Raw genomic sequence first — 17,670 nt, 5'->3', positions numbered from 1 at the left:
CACATCACCCCTCAGTCCCACAGAAACAGAGGGCTGGAGTTGGTACCTCCTCAGAGAAGGATTGAACCTCTCTCTTCTCGAGCTTTCCTATGTTGTTTACTGCAGAGAAGCCAAAGTGACTGACTTTTTATCCAGCGAAGGTGACAGAAACTGCAACCCAATCCTGGTGTCTTCCAGTCCACAGTCTCATAGGCTGAATTACATGACCCTCCAGAAAGGCTTGGACTAATGGCAAAAAGCCTGGCTATTTTATTTCTTCTCAGCTTGGTAAGAGAGGAAACTAACATGAGATCTGCTCTAGAGGGCAGAGTTTTCTCCCTGCAGTGGGAGTTTTGGGAGGCTGTCTACCCAGGGGCATAATCAGCAGCCATTCATGTATTTCCTAACTAAATTTCCACAGGCAGAATTATTATGAACTTGAGGCCTTGTATGATCTGCCTCATCAAACAGAAGCCTAATGTAGTGACCCCTAGGGTTACATAATAATAGCTGACATGTAGGTATATAATGCCTTAAGGTTTATATCGAAAGCCCTCTGAATTCATTCTCTCATTTTTTTTCCTTTGTCTTTTTATTTTCTGTGCAGTTTCAGCAGCTGGAACATCATAATAGTTAACATTTATATAGTGCTCAAAGGTAGGCAAAGTGCTTTACATATATTATCTCATTTGATTGTCGCAACAGCCTCATGGGATGGTTGCTATCATTATCTTCATTTTACAGATGAGGAAACAGATTGAGAGAGGTTAAGTAACTGACCCAGGATCACGCAATTATTGTGTCTGAGACAGAATTTGAATTCGATTCATCTTGATTCCAGGTCCTGGTTCTTTATTCACTGTGCCTTCTACCTGACTTGAAAGAGGTGAATCACAGAAGTATCAAGCACAACGTCTAGTAGTTTTCCCTTTGAACAGCAAGGAAGCAAAATGACCACTTATGAACATTGTTCACCATCTCCCAACTATTTGCTTTATACTTACACAAAGGTACCATTGAACTCCTAAATGTCTATTTCACCTGATATTAAACTACCAGTTGACAGCATTTTGCAGTATTCCACACACTATTTACTGCATGCGTTATTTCATTAGATTATCACAGTAATCTTATGAGATAGGGACAGGAACAGAGGATTTTGAGCTTGACTGGACCTTAGAAATCATCTAAAAATTAAGTGATCGTTGGACAAGCACTTGTAAAGTATGTTTTAGTTGTAATACTTTAGGGGCATATGGGTTGGACTCAGTGGTCACTGATGTCTCTTCCAACTCTAAAATTCTGTGCTCTAGTCCAATTTTCTCATTTAATAGATGAGGCACATGAGGTGAAGAGACTTGTCCGAGATCACATGAGTAGTGAGGAGAAGAGCTAACATTAGTACTGAAGTTTTATGGCTCCAAATCCACATCTCTTCTTCCCACTGTACCATGCTTAGCCTTTAATTAGGATCAATTAGAGAGTATATAATCTCCTTACAATAGGGTTGGGCCAAATGTCCTCCCTTTTTCATTCATAATCAGATAAACCTGCCATGTAAATTACAACTCTTAATAAATGTTTATTAATAGATTGGTTTGGTTATCCCATTGATTTAATTATCCCTTCTCATTCAACACATGAAGAAATAAGCTCAGAGAGGAAAGTTGGGTTGCCCATGGCTACACAGCTAGTGAGTTTACTATTTGTGTGACCTTGGGCAAGTCATTAACTTCCTTGGGCCTCTATTTCCTCATCTGTAAAATATGAGGTTTGAACAAGGGACTTCTTATGTTTGAACGAGGGACTTCTAGCTCTAGGATCCTATGATCCAGTAAGAGACAGAGCCAAGACTAAAGCTCAGATCTCCTGATTCCAAGTCCAGTGCTCTTCTTCTGTACTGTAATGTATTTGCTAAGTGTGTGTGCATTTGGAACATGGGAGTTATTTTACAAACCAGTAAATAAATGGAAATATTTATTTAGTTAAGAATTTATATTTAGGGGTGTGGAGCCAAGATGGCGGAGTGAAAGCAGTGACTTGCTTGAGCTCTCCTCCAAACCCCTCCAAATACTCATAAAAAAATGGCTCTAAACAAATTCTGAAGCAGCAGAACCCACAAAAAGACAGAGTGAGACAAATTTTCAGCCCAAGACAACCTGGATGATTGATCAGAAAGGTGTATCGCGCCGGGCTGGGAGCGCAGCACAGCACGGCGTGTGTGCACAGGCCACAGCATGGCTGCGCAGGCCTCAGCGAACCTGGAGCAGGCCTCAGAGGACTGAATCTCGGGCAGCTGTGGAAGTTTCCAGACTCCTCAATCCACCAATGCCAAAGACAACTTAGAAAGTCAGTAGGAAAAGTCTGTTTCTCTCGGTGCTGAGAAAAGAAGGCAGGGTTTTGGCTCCATTCCCCAAGAGGGTGATGGGGGGGGGGCTGCTTCCCGAGCTTCTGCCCACAGACTGAGGGGGAATCCAGAGGCTGATCAGAGAGGGATCTCAGGGATCTCTTTGCCAGCGCTGAGGCAGGAATCCTTGCTTTGCCCGTGTTTGGATCTGGGCCACAGTTCTGGGCGGCACTGCTGGGGTGAGGAGGAGTGCTGGTGTGGTGGAGCTTGTAGTGGCTGTGCAGAGAAACCCCTCCTCACAGTTACAGGACAGAAAGGAGTACTTGTAGTCGCAGGCCAGGAAAGGAGTAAACCTCCCTTATCATACCACCTTGGAAGAACTGAAAATTTACAGTCCCTACAAGTATCTCTGAAAACAGCTGTACAAAACCCCCCCAAAGCTTGGGACAGTACATACTCCACACTGGAAGCAGATTTGTACCTTAACAAAGAGTTTAAAATTCAAGTAATTGTTTGGGATCATGAGCAAGCAGCGCAAAAAGAATCAGACTATATTCAAAATATATGACCAGAAGAAGACAGCAAAGTCAAAGCTCCTACATCCAAAGCCTCCAAGAAAATATGAATCAGTCCCAGGCCTTGGAAGAGCTCAAAAGGGATTTGAGAAGCAAGTAAGGGAAGTAGAGGAAAAACTGAGAGTGATGCAAGAAATCGAAAAACAAGTCAACAGCTTGCTAAAGGAGACCCAAAAAATACTGAAGAAAATAACACCTTAAAAATAGCCTAACCCAAATGGCAAAAGAGGTCCAAAAAGCCAATGAGGAGAAAATGCCCTAAAAAGCAAAATTGGCCAAATGGAAAAGGAAGTCCAAAAGCTTACTGAAGAAAATACTTCCTTAAAAATTAGAATAGAGCAATTGGAAGATAGTGACTTTATGAGAAATCACACAGTAACAAATCCAAAAGAATGAAAAATTAGAAAACAATGTGAAATATCTCATTGGAAAAACAACTGACCTGGAAAATAGATCCAGGAGAGAAATTTAAAAATTATTGGACTATCTGAAAGCCATGATCAAAAAAAGAGCCTAGACATCATCTTTCAAGAAATTATCAAGGAAAACTGCCCTGATATATTAGAACCAGAGGGCAAAATAGAAATTGAAAGAATCCACAGATCTCCTCCTGAAAGAGATCCCAAAGGAAAACTCCTAGGAATATTGTAGCCAAATTCCAGAGTTCCCAGGTCAAGGAGAAATATTACAAGCTGCCAGAAGGAAACAGTTCAAGTACTGTGGAAACACAATCAGGATAAACAAGATTTAGCAGCTTCTACATTAAAGGACAGGGCATGGAATATAATATTTGAGGGCAAAGGAGATAGGATTACAACCAAGAATCACCTACCCAGCAAAACTGAGTATAATCCTTCAGGGGAAAAAATGGTCATTCAGTGAAATAGAGGACTTTCAAGCATTCTTGATGAAAAGACCAGAGCTGAATAGAAAATTTGACTTTCAAATACAGGACTCAAGTGGAACATGAAGAGGTAAACAGGAAAGAGAAATCATAAGAGACTTATTAAGATTGAACTGTTTACATTCCTGCATGGAAAGATGATATTTATAACTCATGAGACCTTTGTCAGTATCAGGGCAGTTGGAGGGAAAAAAATTATATGTATGTATATGTAGATAGATAGATAGAGGGCACAGGGGGAGCTGAAGGTTAAGGGCTGAGAGAGGATTATACTCGGAGAAGAAGAAGGGGAGAGGTAGAATGGGGTAAATTATCTCACAACAAAAAAAAAAAACAGAAAAGAAAAGTCTCTTACAGTGGAAGGGGAAACAGGGGAAGGTGAGAGGGAATGAGTGAATCTTATTCTCATAGGGTTTGGCTTAACGAGGGAATAACATACACATTCAATTGGGTATGGAAATCTGTCTTACCCTACAGGAAAATCGGGGAAGAAGGGGACAAGAGAGCAGGGGGATGATAGAGAGGAGGGCAGATTGGGAAAGGGGGTAATCAGAAGTAAATACTTCTGAGGAGGAACGGGGTCAAAAGAAAGAATAGAATAAATGGGAGGGCAGGATAGGATTAAGGGAAATAGAGTTAGTTTTTCACAACATTTCTACTATAGAAGTGTTTTGCATAACTGCACATGTACAACCTATATTGAGTTGCTGGCCTTTTCAGTGAGGGTGGGTGGGGAGGGAGGAAGAGAGAAAATTTGAAACCTAACATTTTAAAAACATATGTTTAAAAAAAATGTTTTCAAATGCTACTGGGAAATAAGAAATATAGGAAATGGGGTACAGAAGTCTATCCTGCCCTACAGGAAAATAGAAGGGGAAAAGGATAAGAGAAGGGGGGAGAGATAGAAGAGAGGATAGACTAGGGAAGGGTTATTCAGAATGCATGCCATCTTGGGGTGGGAGGAGGGGGGAGATGGGGTGAAAATTTGGAACTCAAAGACTTGTGGAAGTGAATGTTGAAAACTAAAAATAACTAAACTAAAAATCTAAAAATAAATTTATATTTAAAAATATATATATTTAACACGAAAACGTCTGATATGCACATAGACATATGTGTACATGGTTGAATTTCTAATCATGGCCTGTTGGACAGAAGTAAATTGTTATGAGCCCTGGCTTCTCCCGGTGGAACTCAGAGCAGGCCCCTAGGGCAAGTATACTTGGAAAGCTGTTTCAATATAATTCCCATGAATTTGGGCAGTATTTGTCACTGTTGATTTTAGGTAATTCACCTGCATCAACCCAGTACATTGATGAAAGCCATCAAGTCAACAGCATTTCTCAAGCACCTACTATGCACCAGGCACTGTGCTAACTGAAAGATAACTAAGTCTCTTTGAACCCTGGGCAGTTAGGAGGTGACCCATTGGCAAAGGGATTCCTGGCCGGTGTTACCACTGAGCAACGTGCGCAGTGAGTTACATGGCACACAGATACCTCTAGAAACAGCTTCGGGTTCATCAAGGCACATTTGAAGATAAACAGATCTCCAGGGAAAATTGTCAAGCGGGCAAAGTTTGTCAATGTTCTTAGCCTCTCATTTATGTTCACCTTTCTCAGCTTTCAGGTCCCAGTGGCTCTGGTTCTCTAATGCAGTTTCCTCTTTTAATTAAAAAACAAAAACAGGGAAAAGTTGTATTAGTCATAAACATTTGTTGGCTGATTGATCTCACTCAAATTGGATGATTTTCAGCCCCCACTTTTATTGTTTTTCTAACAGTACACAGAAAATACTTTCAGGTAGCGGTAGATATATTCAGCATAAGGAACCTCTGAAATCACTTGTGATGGCTACTATGAGCCAGTTTAATTTAAGCAACCTTAATATAATAATATAGTCCAGTCAAGGTGCTTGGCTCTCTCTCTCTCTTTCCCAATCCTGCTCCAAATCCTGCTCTCCTATATTCAAAATCATGTATTCTCCCATCTATTCCCTCTAGCTTCCTCCTATCTCTAGAAATGTAATGAATAAAATATAATCTTATAAAGTGAATAGAAGTCTTGGAAGATTAGGAGTATAAGAGTTTAGGTAAGACAAGCAGACAAATTTTAATAATTACCAAAGATCCTCAACAATGTTATCACGTTTATTAATCTATACCACTGAACTGTAGCCAATCAGTGTCTGCAGATAAACACTTTAAAATTCTTATCGTACAGGGAAATGTATTTTCTGGTTTCTTTTCATTTCACTCTTGTGCCTTTAACTTTTCTCTCCTACTGTCCCCTTCAGTGATTTCCTGGTGTGAGACAACAGAAAAAGAGTAGTCACAACCTTTCCCCTCTCTGAATTAATATGTATGTCACACATAATTTTGGCAACATTACTACAAAAAATGGCATTAGTTGGGTGGGGGGGAATTTAAACTAAATTCCACCGGAATGTCCTCAACCTCAGAATGAGACGTTAGATTAATGGATTGATAACAGCCATACCTGCATTATTGCTTCCTTATTACCACCTTGTTGCAATCCTGCCCTTTCTATGTCTTCGCCCACTGTATGATTTCTGACCTGGTCAGCTCATCCAAGGAGACCTCAGTTCTGCCCTGCTCAGTTCTGTTTCTTTGTGGTTGCCCCCAATACCATTTTCCCCTCAACTTTGTGTTTTCATTGAAACAATTAATTGAACACAGAAAAGTATATCTCCATATTTAATTATATGTAGTTTACATTTGTATTTTATCAAATCAACTGTGTCTGTCCTCAAAATGAAAGCCCTCAGAAGGAACTTACCAATGGGAGAAGGGGACAACATTGTGAAGGCATATTCCATGGAGAAAGCACTTGAACAATCTCAAATTATACTATATAAATAATATAAAGCAGTAATCATTAAAACAGTTTAGTACTGGTTAAAAAAAGGCTGATCAGTGGAACAGATTAGGTACATGATATACAGAAGCAAAAAAACAAAACAGTTGCATGGTGATTGACAAACCCAAAGACACTTACTGGGACAAGATTCACTATTTGATAAAAACTGCTGGGAAAATTGGACAGCAGTTTGACAGAAATTAGCTTTAGACCTATATCTCATACCATATACCAACAGAAACTCCAAATGGATACATGACCTAGATATAAAAAGATCATAATAAAAATGAATTAGAGGAGCAAGCAAGAAATTACCTTTTGGATCTATGGATGAGGGAAGGGATTATAATTAAGTAAGATACAGAAGTTCACATAAGATATACTGGACAATATTATTATATAGAATTTGAAAGATTTTGCATAAACAAATCTAATGTAAAAATTGAAAGGGAAATGGATAACTAGAGGAAAAATCTTTGCAACAAGTTTCTCTAATAAAGGTCTCATTTCCAAGTTAAAGAATTGTAAGGATAAGCCATTCCACAATTTATAAATGGTCAAAGGAGTGGACAGGCAATTTTAAAAGGAAAAAATCCACACTATCAACAATCATATGAAAAATATATCACTAACAATTAGAGAAATGTAAGTTAAAGCAATTTTTAGGTTATACTTCACATCCATCAGACAGGGAATAATGACGAAACAAGAAAATGGCAAATTATAGAAGGATCAAGGGAAAATAGGTACACTCGTACATTGGGGCTGTGAATTGGTCTAATCATTCTGTAAAGCAATTTTTGGAACTACATCCAGAAAGGTAGTTAACTCTACTATATTCTTGGATTGAGCTATTCTACCACTTGGCCTATACCCTAAAGAAATGAAAGGAAAATATTTATGGCAGCCGTTTTCATCATAGCCAAAAACTGAAAACTAAGAGGTTGGCTTCCTCTTAGAGAATGGCTAAAGATATTGTGATATATGAATGTAGTGGAATATTATTGTGCCCCATTGTGATGAAACAGATAGCTTCAGAGGAAATGGAGAATACCCCTATGAAGTGTTACAGAGTGAAGTTAGCAGAACCAGGAGACAATTATCCCGTGATAACAACGTTATAAAGAAAAACAATTTTGAAAGACTTTTTTATAACTGTGATCAATGCAATGATGAACCTCAGGTGAGTGATATACTCATATTCATCTCCTGATATAGAGGTGATGAACTTAAAATGGAGAAAGAGATGTACAATTTCTGACATTGCTAATGTGGGAATTTGTTTTGCTGGATAATATGGCTGTGTAGTAGGGCTTTATTTTCTGTGGTTTTGTTTTGTTTTTGTTTTTCCTCAATATATGTGAGCACATTGGGAGAGAGAGGGGAAGAGAATGAGGACAGATTAATAAAATGCTTGTTAATTGAAAAAATAAATATGTTAAAAAAAGAAATATAACTTTTCTTCACCCTAGAACAAGGGTTGGCAAACTCTTTCTGTAAAGGGCCAAATAGAAAATATCTTAGACATTATAGACCAAGAGGCAAAACTGAAGATATTATACCCTTATATAACAAGAGAGAGAAAATAAAGTCCCACAAAATTTTAGTGACAAAATTCAAAATATAATAATAATAATAATAATAATAATATTAATAGAGTACAGTTTTAGTAATACAGGTCTACTAATGAAAAGGATGGAATTCTTTTTTAAGATCAATCACATTTTGCATAATTAGGGTTCAAAGTTCATTTTCCTTGTCATCATCAAAATCAATTGGGAATATTTATCTGTTAATGCTGATCTTAATCACAGTTTATGTATTTCATCTTTGAAAATATCTTTTCACACAAATAGGTTCTACCAAGTACTGATATTAGTCCCCAAGCATATGATTATAATTGAGCATATTTGTCACTTATAAAGCATTTGTAGAATTTTATTCTGTTCTATTCTTTGTTTGACATTTCCTTTTTAGCAAGTCATTACGTTGCAGATTAAGCCCTTCCAACCAATGATTGGGTGGAAGCTCCTTGAATCAACAGTTCAATGGGTTTGAAATAAGGAAATTTTGTTTGCACTTGCGTCAAGGTCCAAAAAATGCTGCTGGAACTGTAGTTTGAGCTCAGAAAATATATCTATTGCAAATTTATGTGGAAGTAGAGATCTTGCTTCTTATTTTAACTTTTGACAGCATGGTAAGCAGCTTGATATTACTTGTGATTTCAACAACATTAGTTGTCTTCAAATTGACTTTACTACGGTCTAAGTTTCACATGTTTGGGCTTATCATTTTAGATTGAATTCATTAACAACCATTATATTTTGCAGCGAAAGCTAATTTCCAAACCATTCAGTGTTCAATATTAGTTGTTGAAGGCAGTTCTTAGAAGAAATTCAGTCTTGGTCCTGAGCTCAAAAGATTCTAGTAATTTTTTTTTTCTCTTCTTGTTTTGACATGATCAATATGAACTGGTAATAAAGATTTAAAAAATGTTGCAATGGCAATGCATATAGCACTTGAAACACTGTCGAGTTATAACTGTGTCACTGCAATTTGTAGTGTGCTAAGCAGCACACTACAATGGTGAGAGAGAGAGTCACAAATGGTCTCTGTCACAACTACTCAACTCTGCAGTTGTATATGCCATAGGTAATACATAAACGAATCAGCTTGGCTGTGTTCCAAGAAAACTTTAAAATATGTTTTAAAAATTCTTAGCTTGCAAGACATGTAAAAACAGGCAGCTTGCTAGATTTAACCCAACAAATGTAATTGGCTGACTCCAGCCCTAAAATCTAAGCAAAACCTGTACTTAAAGTGAGTGCTTTGGATTATATAGAGGAATTTGATGTCAGTCAACAGTTTCATGGGATTCTTATATAAAGTGTCTAGCCTGGAAGCCAGGGTAGGAAGCCCTGAACAGAAGCATCCTATCTAACTCTATGCTGCGTACAATATGATCTCTTGGTGTCCTGACTTACCTAAGATCATGCATTTGATGAACTGTGGGATTAATGAGAACATACTTTAGCATCAGCTCCATTAGTCCACGTTCAGAGATTTAAATCTCACAAAAGAACCATAAGCCTGGTAAAGGCATCGCTGCTTATATTGAAGGACTGTGCCACTTGTTACAGTACTTCCATTTGAAGTATTTCTTAGCTGCCATGTTATACTTATATGTTATATCAATCACCCTGTATGTAGAGTTCACAAGGTGACCCTCTAAAAGTGCCTCTTGACTAAGCCAAACTCACCATTTAAATGGCTACAAAAAAGGCCCTACCAAGTAATGGCACGTCTTTGAATATCATGGAAATAAAAGATACAGATTCTCATATTAAATGCTATCCATAATATTCAGGCAAAGAATATCTGCCAACAGGGCCTGTGAGACACAAGAAATGCCTGCTCCAAAATGTCTTCAGATCTATTACATTATTGTTCTGCTTATGGATAGAAGAATATAGATTCTGCAAGAAGGGCCACACTAAGAGGATGCCATTTAAAATCTAGCAGAATAAAATCCAGAAGCAGCTGTAATAGCTGATATTGTCTTGCCTCTATCATCTGAATTTGCCTCTGTGTGGGAATAAAACCTCAGTGCTATAGCATATTTGGAGATTCTATGGTAAGACCATTGGATATTGCCATATTTTCAAGAGTAACTCATAAATGTTCATGAATTCAGAATGGAAATGGTAGAACCTAGTTGTGATTTAACAATAATCAGTAGAGGTACCATCCATTACATTTCTCACAAGACCTGTTGCCAAAGCTTTTGTGGTCATGAGGCATGGTCTGAGATTATGATGCCCATTCAACAAATGTTCAAGATTTATTCTGAATATATGACTCCTTAACAGCTATATACCCACTCCTAAAAAGTAATGGGCAGCACAAAATCCTTTTAGGAACCAGTTATTCTTCTAGTAATTAGGGTTTAAAGTGGTGATATCAGAACAACTGATTGAATACAGGAACTGTCAACAAATTTCAAAGATAGTTATCTGAATATCTAGAAGTATGTAAGGGAGAACCAATGGTATTGCACCTGGGTTGAGCTATTCCAAAAATTCATTAAAAAGCTAGCTGCGTATTTACTTTAAGGGGGAAAAGTAGGATCCTAGATCTAGGGTAGACTTCAGAGGCAATCTTGTCCAAACTACTCATTTTATGGAGGTGAAAACTGAGGCCCACCAACTTAAGGTGACTTGACAAGGGTCACATAGGTAATAGAAGTAGCATTTGAACCCAGCTCTTCTGACATGAGAGCCAAAATGCCCTTTTCACTGTATCATCCTGCTTCCCATGAAAATTATCATGAGTAACTAATCAATCAAAGTATCCTCAAGCTAGTTGGACAATACTAACCATTTTAGATTAATGGTAAAATGAGACTTTGTTGGGACCATACTGCTAAAAAGGTCCTTAAGCAGCATTCTTGTTCATTCTATAAATTCAATTAATTCCTTGCTGTTCTTGTTAGGGTAAAAGTGTTTGTACAACTTGACTTTGATCAAGATTATAAATGACTGATCTTTAGTAATGATATGACAGACATACAGTCATTATTAGTTGATGGGTATCCTAAGTAATAAACTTTCTATCAATGAAATATTAGACAACCACAAGAGCCAGAGAATTTCAGATCTGACTTTACAGAACTCCAAGTATGGTACTATATTTTGAGGCAGCTAGGTGGTACAACAGATAGAATGCCAAACCTGGAATCAGGAAGACTCATCTTCCTGAGTTCAAATCTGGCCTCAGACACTTACTAGCAAACCATTTAGCCCTGTTTCCTTTTGTTTCCTAATCTGTAAAATGAGCTGGAGGAGAAAATGGCAAACCACTTCAGTACCTCTGCCAAGAAAACCCCAAATGGGGTCACAAAGAGTTGGACATGACTGAAATGACTGAACAACAATAACAGGATGTCTTCATGATAGAAGTAACAGTGGATGACCTAATAGAAAGACTTCAGGAAATCCTGCATTGCTTCACTATGTCATGTAACAATGGAAACTAAAAAAAGAGAATCCAGATATCCAATACTCTCTTCTTAGGCTGCTACATCAATATATTCATACAGAAGAGGAAGAAGAAGAGAAGAAGAAGAAGAAGAAGAAGAAGAAGAAGAAGAAGAAGAAGAAGAAGAAGATGATGATGATGATGATGATGATGATGATGATGATTCAAACCATGATTCCTGTAATCCAAGAACAAAGCAAGGTCTTCCACCCTAGCTGGGGTTATTCATTTTTTTTATTCTTTTCTTCTACAAAAGGTGGTCCCCATTTGGCCCCATTTCCTCTCCTTTAGGGAAAAGACATTCACATTGGTTTTGTTAGGGAGATTATAGGTCAGTTGTAGGTTTCACTAGATGCCCTGTGAAGGCCCTTGTGGTTGTTTAGGTGATTCTGTGAATTGTCAGCAGGAGGACACTTTCTACAATGTTCCTCAGATAATGACATCAGTTTATGATAGTGTGTTGCAATGAACTTAAGCCACACACTCCATCCAACAATGTTAGAGCCATGCAGTGTAGCCACATAGCACTAGAGAGCACTAAGGTACAAATGGCTTACTCAAGAATGATGTCATCTATAAAGTAATGATGACACACTGAAGTCAGTGGAAATTGAAAAGTTCCACCATAATGTCTGTGGGCAGACCTTCATGTTTTCTACACATTTAAAGCTCCTCATAGCATGAAAAACCATTATGGCATTGCTGTTGTTTATATATGTATATATATATATGTGTGTGTGTGTGTGTGTGTGTGTGTGTATCTCTATATGTATATGTATATATATGTGTGTATCTCTATATGTATATGTATATATATATGTGTGTGTATATCTCTCTATATATGTGTGTGTATCTCTATATGTATATGTATATATGTGTGTGTGTGTATCTGTATCTGTATATATATATGTGTGTATGTGTATGTGTATCTGTATATGTATATATATATGTGTGTGTGTATGTGTGTATCTGTATATGTATATATATACGTGTGTGTGTGTATCTGTATATGTGTGTGTATATATATATATATGTATATATATATATATATAGTAATTTAAAGTTTATAAAGCTATATCAATAAATAGGTAGGCAGTCAGATAGATAGATTAGATAGATGGATGGATAGATGGATAGATAGACGATAGATAGTGTTCCAAAAGTCTTAGTGCTGCTGTAGTAGCTTGAAACTGCACAAAGACTTTTAGAACACCCTGTGTATATATTTTATACATTGTGTTATATATGTGCATTTGTGTTTATGGGTGTGTGTGTATATATATATATATATGTGTGTGTGTGTGTGTGTGATCTTATTTAACCTTCATACCTATCCAACTTCTAGGTGAAGGACCAACCAATTAAAGAGGACTCTGGCAAGAATCTTGTCAGTAATGACTAAGCCGCTGTGATTGTCCCAGGACAACCTGTTTCCTTTTCCTTTATAGAGATGGACAGTGGAGGCTCTGGAGCATAACCTGCTCTTGTAATATTGCATGGAAGATTTCAGTCAGCTTCTATATGGGCAGTGACCACCTTCATTGTAGATCTCTGCTGGGATGGAATCAGTGCCAGGCTTTTTGCCACACGAGAGGAACCTAATAGCATTTTATACCTCTTCTTCAGTTGGAAGTTCAACTAGAGAGGGACTGACTTCAACCTGGGGCATATGGTCAGTGGCTTCAGCATTGGGTGATGACAGTCTGTTGAGAACACCATCTCTCGAGGATCATGTCCTTATTATTTATCATGTCCTTATCACTTATCAGTGTGGCTCTAAGCAGAATCATAGTAGCACAAAGGAAATGTGAGATATACAAATCTAGAGACATCTCCATCCCAAATATTTAAATGGACTATTTGTGCCTGACCTGTGGTACAGCCTTCTGAGCTCCTTTTGGACTGTCATAGCCACATCAGCCACAGTAGAACACACTGTACATTGACCCCAACATTGTGATATCATTGATCCTCTTCGAGTATGAAGGATGAGCAACACCAATACCAACCCTGAAAGGTAGATGCTCGTGTTATCCCCATTTTACATCTGAGGAGGTAAGCTAAGAGAGATTTGGTCTGGGTCATAAAGTTAACAAATGTTTGGGGTGGGATTATAATTCAGATCCTCCTGCCTCTACCACTCTCTGGTACATTCTGTTGCCACAATTGCAGGGTGGATAGAGCTCTGGAACTGGAGTCAGGAAGACTTCAAACCTATCCTGCCTGAGATATTTAATGCCTGTGTGACCCTGAGCCCATCACTTAACCTCTCTGAATCTCTTTAATGTTTAATCTGTAAAACAAAGAAAATAACAACACCAATTTCATAGGTTTGTTGGAAGAACCAAACGAAATAATATTTGGAAAAAGTTTTTCAGCTTTCTAGCACTATATAAATGTCAGATGTTACTATTTTCTAAGGATAAGTTCACACCCTAATTGTGTCACCATCTTTCCAGTTCCATTCTTAGACTCACTTCTTATGACTGGACACTTACCCTTGTGTATAAACTTTCAGGATGGGATTCTGTAGCTCCTCAGGGAGAGGAGCATTTTATTAGGGTTACTCAGGGATCTGAGTTGGGGGTCTAATTTGAGGGAGTTCTCACTCAACCTCTTTTCTGTCCTTGCTTTTCCACTCCCTCATGTCTCTCCTCATAAGCCGTTTTGTTGTTGTTATTGGTGTTTCCCAAGGGCTTCCTACCCTTGTTACATGGACCTTTCCTTTTTTCACCGGGTGTGTGTGTGTGTGTGTGTGTGTGTGTGTTAACCTTGAAAATCTTTCAATAATTTGTTCTACTGTAACTACATAGTCATTCAGAGTGTCTAGGAATAAGGAGGTTTTAGTGATCAAGAAAACTACCTCAAGAGTATATTTTATAAGCTGTTTAATCCTACTTGGTTCATAGGTGAACTCCTAAGGGAAGAATTGAAATGAACTGAGGGTTTCTTTGTTTTCCAAGCTTATCTTTCATTTCTCTTGGTTATAGTCACTTGGCAGTGCCTAAGGCCAGGCAGTTAACCAACCCCTGACTCCTTCATGTTGCAACAGAGAAGGGAGGGGATAGTAAGGGTAGGGGAGACTAGAGGAGAAAGCCCAGGTCAATCTGACCTAGCCAACCCAGGTGGTTAAGACGGTGCAATCTGCTAAGTTCTTGAACCTGTTATTTTTCCAGTTGGCCTCGAGGCTGCAGGTTCCCCACCCCTGAGCTAAAGTAAGGAAGGTATAGATGATAACTGGTCACTACAGCAACACCTAGGAGTTACATTAGAATATTTGAAGGCTGATGCTCTGAGCTACTTGCCACTATAGATCCTATTTAGTGTTGTTTCATTTCCACTGGAAGTTTTATGCTTGAAGACCCCTAGTCAACCTCTCTGGGTTGGTGAAATTGCATTAATTGCACTAGATCTCAAGTTGGACTAGGGGTGAGGAGTGTTGCCAGCAGAAAAACTGCTTGAGGAATTAAATCTGTTTGCTAACTGTGAACATGAGTTATTTGCCTATAAAAGATGCTTTTTTTTTAATGAGGAAATTGCCTTGTTATTCCAGAAAGCGGTCATCATCTTATTTTAGCCATGCTTCATGCATCACATCTGGGAAATGTTTGCATGAAAACATTGGCTAAAAGCTGTATCTGGTGGCCTGGAATTTATTTGTTATTTAAAAGACTCTAAAGGAGTATATCATATACTGGGCTACTAAGCATAAGCCAAAAAAGGTCATTGCTTCGCTAAGGGAAACTTTTAAAAGCCTTGTCCAAATCTCTGTGTTAACTTTGAAAGAGCCGTACTAGAGTCCTGCAACTTCTTATTATGGTAGACTCTTTCTTTCTCAAAATGGTTCCAAATCTTTTCCCAGGCAAAATCTGTAGTGCTACCATAAAGGATCTGAGTCAGTTATTGCAATGCATAGACTGACACACACTATTGCTCCTGACGGTAGTTCTGCATTTACCTGGGCTGTTTCCTTGCAGTGATTTGCTTAGAGTAATTTTGCAACAATAAAATGACTGTCCTATTAAAGATTTGTATTCCTTTTTTTTTTGATGTTCAGTAAAACATCCCCATTGCCATTTAAGTGATAATTATTCATTCATTTTCCTTCTTCCGTTAGAACTGGACTCTTTTCCCCCTACGTCAAGTGAAAAAAATAGTATTGACACTATTGTCCACCTCATGCCTGCCACATGTGTTTTCTGTACATGTTTACTTTATCAGATCTCAGTTCTTGAGTCATCTTGGAAGGATAACTAACCCCATCTGACATTGACTTCTCCCACCCCCACCTTCCATGTTTGATGCAGCCCTGGCACATAAAGTGGCAGCATATGATTGTAGGAAGAACTTGGACTGGAACTCAAGAGCCCTAGATTCTAGAACTGGCTGTGCCACTAACTTACTATGTGAGTCTTAGCCCTGGAAAGAGACTATAGTGTGGCAGAAAATTTGCTTCACTTGTAGTCATGAAGAACACATAACTATGGGATCAGAGGCAAGTAAAAGGATCATAGTTCTGGGGCTGGGAAAGATGCCAGAGGCCATCTACCCAGTCTCCCTCCCCATTTTATAGATGAAGAAACTGAGGCCCAAGAAGACTAAATGTCTTCTTACTCAAGTTCACACAGAGAGTAATATCAGAGGCAGGATTTGAATGCAGATCCAGGATCCCTAGAGGCTTGTTACAGCCTGCTCAACCTTCCAGAATGAGGAAATTCACTCAAAAACTTATTCATTCAATCATTCCCAGGCAGATAATGAAACAGTATCTAAATCTGGAACCGGAAAAGATAACAACAGCATGGAAACTGATTCTTCTAGGGTCATAGCTACCAAGTGTCCTCAGAATCAGATAAGCAGCTGGAATGAAATGTGTTGGTCATCAAGGTTCCGTTGTGTCAGTCTGCTATCTCTTCTTCAATCGGAAGCCCTAGGAAAGAAGCCAGGCGGGACAAGCAAAAACAGACTGCAGTCCTCTTTTACCTTCAGAAAACGCAACATTCCCAAAAAGGTCTGTAGGCCATTGTGGACAAAGCAGATTTTTGCCCTAGTATGTCCTGTTCTTGGCTAAAGACTGGGTGTGTCTGTTTTATGATCATTTGTTATCTGCCATTCCCCTTTGAAAGGATTAATTCCTGAAGCCGAAAGCAGAAGGCAGACTTGTTTTTTGGAACTACGATTCAGGCAGAGGCAGGGAAGATGCAGAAATAAAAGGAAATCCAGCTCTACTACATTGTGGCCTGGCTGTGGCTAGAGATCCATATCCACAGGTATTTGCCTGTAGGTAGTCATTGGTTATCACTAAAAATCAGGGTTATTCCCCCAGCAACAGCAGTAGCCTCTAGGCCTAGGTTTGAAAAGAGCTGGAATGAACTGCCCAGTGAAGAACTCAGAAACCCTATATCCAGCTTAATCCTAAATACATGCTTGTAACCTGAAATAGTAAAATTTGAGACAAGAACTGTGTATATAAAAATCTGCTGTCCTTTTGCAACAGACTTGCCAGGAATCCAATAACATTTCCCAGAAAAGAGAGTCATATAATATAAAAGATGAAACCCTGTAAAATGAGTAACATCTTATCATGGCTTCCCTCCCTTCTGAGCATAAGATTAAGTTCCTTACTGTACTGTGATAATCTATTAGGTTGTAAACCCCTTTAAGACAGTACCTGAGGTGCTTTTTTCATATTGCATCCCTAATGTTTAATAATAAGGCCCAGTAGACTCAGTAGCAAGTGTTTGTTGAAATGACAAAATAAAAGTGTGACATAATCAAAAAAGCTAATACCTTCCTAGGCTGGCTCAAGAGGCACAGTGTGCCGAATGAGGGGATGATGGTTCTGTCATAATCTGTGTTAGTTAGACCACATCTGACCATCTGGAGAACTGTATTCGGTTCTAGGTGCCACATTTTATAAGGGGACATAGACAAACTGGAGCCATTCCA

General features: G+C 38.4%; 1 long non-coding RNA gene across 3 annotated transcripts in view; it reads left to right on the top strand.

Annotated features, from left to right (window-relative positions):
- Positions 1-17,670, top strand: part of LOC110204993 (uncharacterized) — a 133,932-nt gene that overhangs the window by 17,369 nt on the left and 98,893 nt on the right. Inside the window, exon 1 of one of the 3 annotated variants that reach the window (XR_013485847.1) lies at positions 4,550-7,867. The exons of the other annotated variants lie outside the window; for them this stretch is intronic. This is a non-coding gene — a long non-coding RNA (uncharacterized LOC110204993). Of the gene's footprint in view, positions 1-4,549; positions 7,868-17,670 lie in introns of those variants that run through there. 3 annotated transcript variants of the gene reach the window in all.

Source organism: Phascolarctos cinereus, unplaced genomic scaffold, assembly GCF_003287225.1.
Source record: "Phascolarctos cinereus isolate Bilbo 61053 unplaced genomic scaffold, phaCin_HiC Scaffold_4;HRSCAF=312, whole genome shotgun sequence".
NCBI classification, from domain to species: domain Eukaryota; kingdom Metazoa; phylum Chordata; class Mammalia; order Diprotodontia; family Phascolarctidae; genus Phascolarctos; species Phascolarctos cinereus.
Note: the sequence above shows the minus strand (reverse complement) of the source record. Positions and strands in the feature narration are given on the sequence as shown.